This window comes from Sander vitreus, unplaced genomic scaffold (genome assembly GCF_031162955.1).
Source record: "Sander vitreus isolate 19-12246 unplaced genomic scaffold, sanVit1 ctg355_0, whole genome shotgun sequence".
NCBI classification, from domain to species: domain Eukaryota; kingdom Metazoa; phylum Chordata; class Actinopteri; order Perciformes; family Percidae; genus Sander; species Sander vitreus.
This window is the reverse complement of record NW_027595490.1, coordinates 76,355-83,934: the sequence shown is the minus strand read 5'-3', so window position 1 is coordinate 83,934 and position 7,580 is coordinate 76,355.

Below are 7,580 nucleotides of genomic sequence, written 5' to 3'. Positions count from 1 at the left end.
TTCTATTGCGAGTTTCTTAAACAAAAACCAGAGTTGAATAGTACACTATACTTTAGAACGCGATCAAACAAATGATCAGGTCACTACTTTCACTGAATTTGGGTGTTTTATTCAGTTATATAGCCCTTTTTTATAAAAGAATGTTGGAAAAAAGGGACAAAAATGACGGAAAAAGCTTAAAACATTGTTTGGAAAAAAATAAAACGTCAAAAAAGTGCAGAAGAAAAGTGAGAAAAACCATGAAAAAGGGAAAGAAATTGTAAAAAACAAGTAAACGTGGGAAAAAGCTTTTTTTTCCCAATGTTTTTGAAGCTTTTTCCGACATATGTCACATTTTTCAATGTTATTTTATCATTTTCTTTTCCAAATGCTACAACATTGAATAAAACGCCCAAATTCAATGACAGTAGTGATCATTAATGTTACTTGTGAAGAGCGTTGTACGGAACCATCCACGTTATGAGTTTTTTTTTTGACAGTTTGGTTGCAAGAAACCCAAATTTCTGATATAGAGAACTGTTGAAAGTGGGTCATATTTGACCCGAGGACAACAGGAGGGTTAACGGAGAGTTCCGGTCGATTTCAAGCCGTAGCTCTGTTGTTTGTACATTAGGAGAGCTGTCAGTAGCAAAAAAAACTAAACCAATCGGTGCTGCCTACACCGTGTTATCCTCCTGCTAGCGTTAGCACCCAACAGGCTTAAACAGGGCACGTTTTAAACCTGTTTTAAGCCTCTAAACATGCTCGAAATGTCATAACAAGTGCTACCCATGTGCAGTGGTTCCTTCTGAGTGAACACAGGGAATCTGACTGGAATATTGGATTGTATGAGATCAACAATCAACTAGTGTGGACTTGACCGGACAACAGGAAATAAACAGAGCTATGTGCTGGCTGGATTAACAACGTTTAAGCCTTTCTGTCACATCTACAGCAGTCAGATTCCCTGTGTTCACTCAGAAGGAACCACTGCACATGGGTAGCACTTCTGACATTTCGAGCATGTTTAGAGGCTTAAAACAGGTTTAAAACGTGCCCTGTTTAAGCCTGTTGGGTGCTAACGCTAACACGGTGTAGGCAGCACCGACTGTTTTCGGGTTTTTTTGCTACTGACAGCACTACGTGACAACAAACAACAGAGCTACGGGTTGAAATCGACCGGACTTCTCCTTTAAAACAACGAGCAGATTTATCAGAGTCCATCGACGTGAAAGGGAGATGACCCCAAAATCCTGTGTTTGTGTTTTTTTGTCCAAAAAATAAAACGAAATAAAAAACAAAAAAGGCATGTGTGCTCTACTTCAGGAAAACAGGCAACTTTACCTCTCAGTCAGTTTAAGCTACGAACTCGGTTAATATTGTGACCATTCAACACGTTCTCACACCCATCTCGTAAAATATTGACGCTTGGTCAGGCGCCTTTGTCGTTCTTATTGACGCTGAAAGTCTCCTTTAGCGCTATAAGTAAACGCGCTTGGTCGGGACTATTGCCGTCCCTTTAGCGCTATAAGTAAACGAGCTTGGTCGGGACTATTGACGTCCCTTTAGCGCTATAAGTAGACGCGCTTGGTCGGGACTATTGGCGTCCCTTTAGCGCTATAAGTAGACGCGCTTGGTCGGGACTATTGCCGTCCCTTTATCGCTACGAGTAAACGAGCTTGGTCGGGACTATTGCCGTCCCTTTATCGCTACGAGTAAACGAGCTTGGTCGGGACTATTGACGTCCCTTTAGAGCTGTAAGTAGACGCGCTTGGTCGGGACTATTGACGTCCCTTTAGAGCTGTAAGTAGACGCGCTTGGTCGGGACTATTGACGTCCCTTTAGAGCTATAAGTAGACGAGCTTGGTCGGGACTATTGACGTCCCTTTTGACTCAGTTATGTTAAGGAAAAGGTCGTGGGTGGGCGTACGGTTCTGTGACAAACGGGACGTGAACCCCGCTCTCCTGGGTGAAAGTCCTGTGTTTGACCCATCCACCCCCCCCCCAACCAACCTCCTTACATACTCCTCTCTAAATCCTCTCTAACTGCTGCTCTCCCCGGTGCGTTACACAAACACGCTGAAAGACGCCTTTTTCGTCGCATCAGACGCTGACAGCCACCGTCCAAACGTCCTGATTGTACGAGTTCGGAATGAGAACGTGTTGGACCATTTACGCTTTTAACGACGGTTTTCTTTACTTCAATACCGTATGCATGAAAAATATGAATAATAGAGTACACAATAATAATTACGTCTTTCCGATGGCGTCTTTTTTCTGTTTTGTCCTCGCCACCAAAGTAAGTGCATCACTTTTAAACAATAAAATAAGAAAAAAGAGTTAGTGCTTTGTATTTGCTCAGATACGGGTGAACTAGTACAACGATATCTTTCAGGTTTTTCAGACGATATTTTAGGGACGAGAAACCACACGCACTTGGCTCGGTTCCCACGGGAACTTTTTTAACTTTTCATACGTGGGGGTTAAGATTAAAAAAAAACCGACAGACATGAGCTTTTATTTTGCTTTTCTCTCTGCGCTTCTCTTCCTTCTGTTAGGATGTACAATCAGCGGCGAGTTGAGTTTATATATATATATATATATATATATATATATATATATATATATATATATATATATATATATATATATATATATATATATATATATATATATATATATAGCTCCGGAAGTTTTCTTTAAGTTGCTTTAATAGCCAAACGTTCTTAGTAGTTTATTTATTTATTATATCTGGACTTTCATGGATTTTTTTTTGCAAGCAAAAAAATAAAAAAGTGAAAAAACAGGTTTGATTCAGATGTGTTTTTAATATTTCATCTTCTTCTTCCTAATCTTCACATTAACCCCTCCTAGGGTTGGGCATCGTTTGGATTTTAACGATTCCGATTCCAATTCAGATTCCAATTCAGATTCAGATTCCAATTCCAATTCCGGTTCTAATCGATTCTGGATTCCGATTCTTTGAGGGCTGGAGTTGGAACGGGTCACGTGCTGATTTCACAAATAAGAGGAACGTTTTATTTTGTGTGGTGGGTTGCAGTTTTACCGGGCTTTTTCAACGTAGAATAGAGCCTCACTAGAGCTCCGCTTACCGTGCCCCGTGGCTGCAACACAACAAGCGCCTGGCCGCTACGGAAACCAAAACTTGCGCATGTTAAATCTGGAACCAATGATCAGATTTGAAACCAAATCCTCCAAACGATTCCAATAAAGAAACGATTCTGCTGGAATCGTAATATTTGAGCCGATTCCCAGTAGGAATCGGCTCTCGATGGCCGATCCTACCCCCTCCTGTTGTCTCGGTTTAAAAAACTAATTCTTCATCAGAAATTTTGGGTTTTCTTTCAACCAAATTTTCAAAAAAATATAAAAAATAAAAAACAACGTGGATGGTTCCCTACGACAACGCTCTTCACAAGTGAAATTCATTTTCAGTTCACTACTCTCTTTGAATTTGGGTGTTTTATTCCATTTTATATAATTTGAGAAAAACTAATTGTCAAAAACGGCATAGAACAAAACGACAAAAACGGGAAAAAGTGACAAAAAGATGCCCAAAACATTGAAAAAATAATATTTTATTTAATCATTTTTACCCAGAAAGACCGCACGAAGGTTGAGTAACATTTACTGACGTATTTAAGGAGCAGTTTTGAGGTATTTTTACTAACTTTTTCGCTACTTAAAGTTATTTATCAAACACAAAAAAACACACTCGTGTTTCTGATCCTGGTTTGTTTTTTTTCGTCACAATATTTAAAATATGTTGTCTTTTTATAGTATTATTTAAAGATCTTTCATCTATTTATCTTTCACCATTTTCTGACTTTATGGACAAAACAACCAATCAAAGAAATAAGGGGTCGCTTGTTTTGTCCAACTAACAACTTAAAAAAAAAAAAAAAATGTCAAATAGTGATGGGCCGAAACCGACTTATTTTTTTTTGTATATTTGTATTAATTATTATACTTTTTAACAGATATTAATCTTCATTCAGTTCTGTAACAGATGTTTTGATGTGCTCTGCATATTGAAATGGATGTCGTGTTTTCAGTTCGGTGGATCAAACCTGAGTTCAAAAAATAATGCCAAAATCTTCGGAAAAAGACGGCAAAAGTTGATCAAAACGTTGGAAATTAAACATGGGGGGGGGGAGAGTTTTTAAAAAGTAAACAAAACAAAAAAGTCTGTTTAGGGTCAATTATTTTTCTGTCGATCGACTGAATATCTTTCAGTCGGTCGGACAAAACGAGCACGACAAAGATGTCACCTTAAGGATCGGGGAACTTAAAGGTGCCGTAGGTAGGATTGTGAAGATCCAGGACTTAGCCAAAAAATGTGAACATCGACAGCTTCTCTTTCCCTCCCCCCCTTTCTGCTAAAGCCCAAAACGGTCTCCTAAGCCCCTCCTCCCGCAAGGGAGAATGAATGCTTGTACATACTTTCTTTAAGCCAAGTACCCCCTGACCAGCGCTAATCATTTCTGGTAGAAAAAAAGGTCTCTATAAAGAGGAACAGTACAGCGCTGATTTACTAAACAACAGCCTTGGACCTGGAAAAACATATACCGTATTTTCCGGACTATAAGTCGCATCAGTCAAAAAATGCGTCATGAAGAGGAAAAAAACATATAAGTCGCACTGGACTATAAATCGCATTTATTTAGAAATGTATTTCACAAAATCCAAGACCAAGAACAGACATTTAATCTGGAAAGGCAAGTTATTAAACTACCCAACAGCAGCCAGAACAAGGGGCTGAATACGGTAGGTGTCTCTACGTTAACGTAACACATTAACAGTTATTAAACTACCCAACAGCCCCCAGAACAAGGGGCTGAATACGGTAGGTGTCTCTACGTTAACGTAACACATTAACAGTTATTAAACTACCCAACAGCCCCCAGAACAAGGGGCTGAATACGGTAGGTGTCTCTACGTTAACGTAACTGCACTGTTGACGAGCCTCTCCCAGCAGCACGTTGTTCAAGCACCCATCTGTGGACTCCTTCCTCCAGCTCTGGCCATCTGGATTTCAGCGCGACTAGCTTTCTTTGTTTTCTTCATTGCAGTAAGACTAACCTTTTCTCCAGTCCCTCACAAGTTTCTCTCTCACTCCAAACTCTCCTTCTGCTGCTCGATTACCGTTTTCGGCTGCGTGTTTTACTACCTGCAGTCTCCTGCAGCTTCTTTTCTTTCTCAGTTGTCTTTAGGAGCAGCATATAGTCGTCACAAGCCTAGAGCGCCTCTCGCGGCTGTAGACGGTAATGTTTTCAGCATGAAATAACATTTAAAACATGTTACATTATATATATTTTGATATATAAGTCGCGCCTGACTATAAGTCGCAGGACCAGCCAAAGCATGAAAAAAAGTGAGACTTATAGTCCGGAAAATACGGTAAATGCTAATGAAAAAAGAAGACAAAACCTTTGAAGAAAGATGGTAGAAAGAAGGAAGGCAGTAGCCAAAGGCAAGAATAGGTTGAAAATAGTCGGAAAAAACCTTCAAAAACAGTGACATGACTTCGAAAAAGAAACTCGGAAAAAGTAGAAGGAAGGAAGGCGACACAAATGTCACATTTTTGGTAGGAAAAAAGTCTCCATAAAGAGGAACAATGTTCTGGACAACAGCCTTGTAACTATTAAACATTTTGTTAAATATCTCACGTACCCCCTGCAGTACTCTAAAGTACCCCTAGGGGGACACGTACCCCCTGCAGTACTCTAAAGTACCCCTAGGGGGACACGTACCCCCTGCAGTACTCTAAAGTACCCCTAGGGGGACACGTACCCCCATTTGAGAAACACTGGTCTAAAGGTCCAATGTGTGGGAATGTCTCCCATCTGGCGCTGAGATCATATATCAATCAACTCTCTCGCGCCACGCAGTTCAAAGGACGTATTACAGCTACGGTAGCTAGTCTCTTTCCAATAGAGAGACGAAGTCCCGCCCTTCTACTTCCGGCCAATGGGACTTATCTTTCGAATAAATATGAACGGGAGTCAATGGAGAGATAATAATTATTGTTTGATCCCGTTTGAATTAAGCCATGGATTACAAATATGATGTTCGTTTTATTAGAAGATGTTTCCACCGAAGAAAGTCTCGGTTTGTTGTTAAACTGTTGCAGTATAAGACTGTGAAAATACGTAATTACAAAGACTACGCACTTAAATGTCGCATGGACGACGTCTCGCTGAAGCTACGATGTCTGTGTGTATCGTACCGGGGGTGTAACGTTACTCACACGGGCAGAGGAGTTCGCTCGTTCCTTTGCTGAAAACACTTCACTGGATCAAACAGAGCTAGGCTAGCTAGCTAGCTAGCGAGCAAGTTGAGCATCAAGCTAGGTGACGTTAATTGTCCGAGACGAGAGACGTAGTTCACTGAGCGGTTTCACACTAAACTAACTGGTCACACGACAAACCTACGGCTAACTGAGACTTTCTTCGCCGGAAAACGTATCGACAATCATCATATTTGTAATCCATGGCTCAATTCAAACAGGATCAAAAGATAGTTATTATCTCTCCACTGACTCTCGTTCATATTTTTTCCAAATTAAGGTCCCATGAGGTGCACTGGAAGGGGTGAGACTTACACACACACAGTAGAGCAGTATGTCCCTTACACACACACACACACACAGTAGAGCAGTATGAACCGTATGTCCCTCACACACACACAGAGCAGTATGTCCTGTATGTCCCTCACACACAGTAGAGCAGTATGTCCTGTATGTCCCTCTCACACACACACACAGTAGAGCAGTATGTCCTGTATGTCCCTTACACACACACACAGTAGAGCAGTATGTCCTGTATGTCCCTTACACACACACACAGTAGAGCAGTATGTCCTGTATGTCCCTTACACACACACACACACAAGAGCAGTATGTCCTGTATGTCCCTCACACACAGTAGAGCAGTATGTCCTGTATGTCCCTCACACACACAGTAGAGCAGTATGTCCTGTATACACACACACACACACACACACACACACACACAGTAGAGCAGTATGTCCTGTATGTCCCTTTCACACACACACACACACACACACACACACACACAGTAGAGCAGTATGTCCTGTCTGTCTCTTACCGGCTAACGTATCTCAAGATGGAGCATGAATACGGAGCGTCTACCTCAGTTCATGCAAACGCAAATGTAACATTTCAAGCCAAAAGGAACACTTGGAATTGATGGTGGTGTAAATATTCATGGAAAAGGACACGTTTGTGAACGGGCAACACAGATGTTGATAATGAACTACTAAACACGTTACACACTGGACCTTTAAGGGCGGGAGATTAACAACACGCAGTCATATATGGGTTTAACAATGCCAGAATTAGTCAAATGTCTATTTTACATCCTGTAGCCCTCCGGCCTTGATATTGAATAATATTTTCTTAGGCGTGAGAACCAGAATAGCCATCAGTTTTGAAACCTTTTAAACAGCCATAGTTTGGACTTTTTGCTGAAAGACTCAACATCTTTTTGTGCAAAAACTAAATCACCTGACCAACAGGCGTTCAGCTCCGGTCCCGCTGGAGAGGTCACATGTCACAT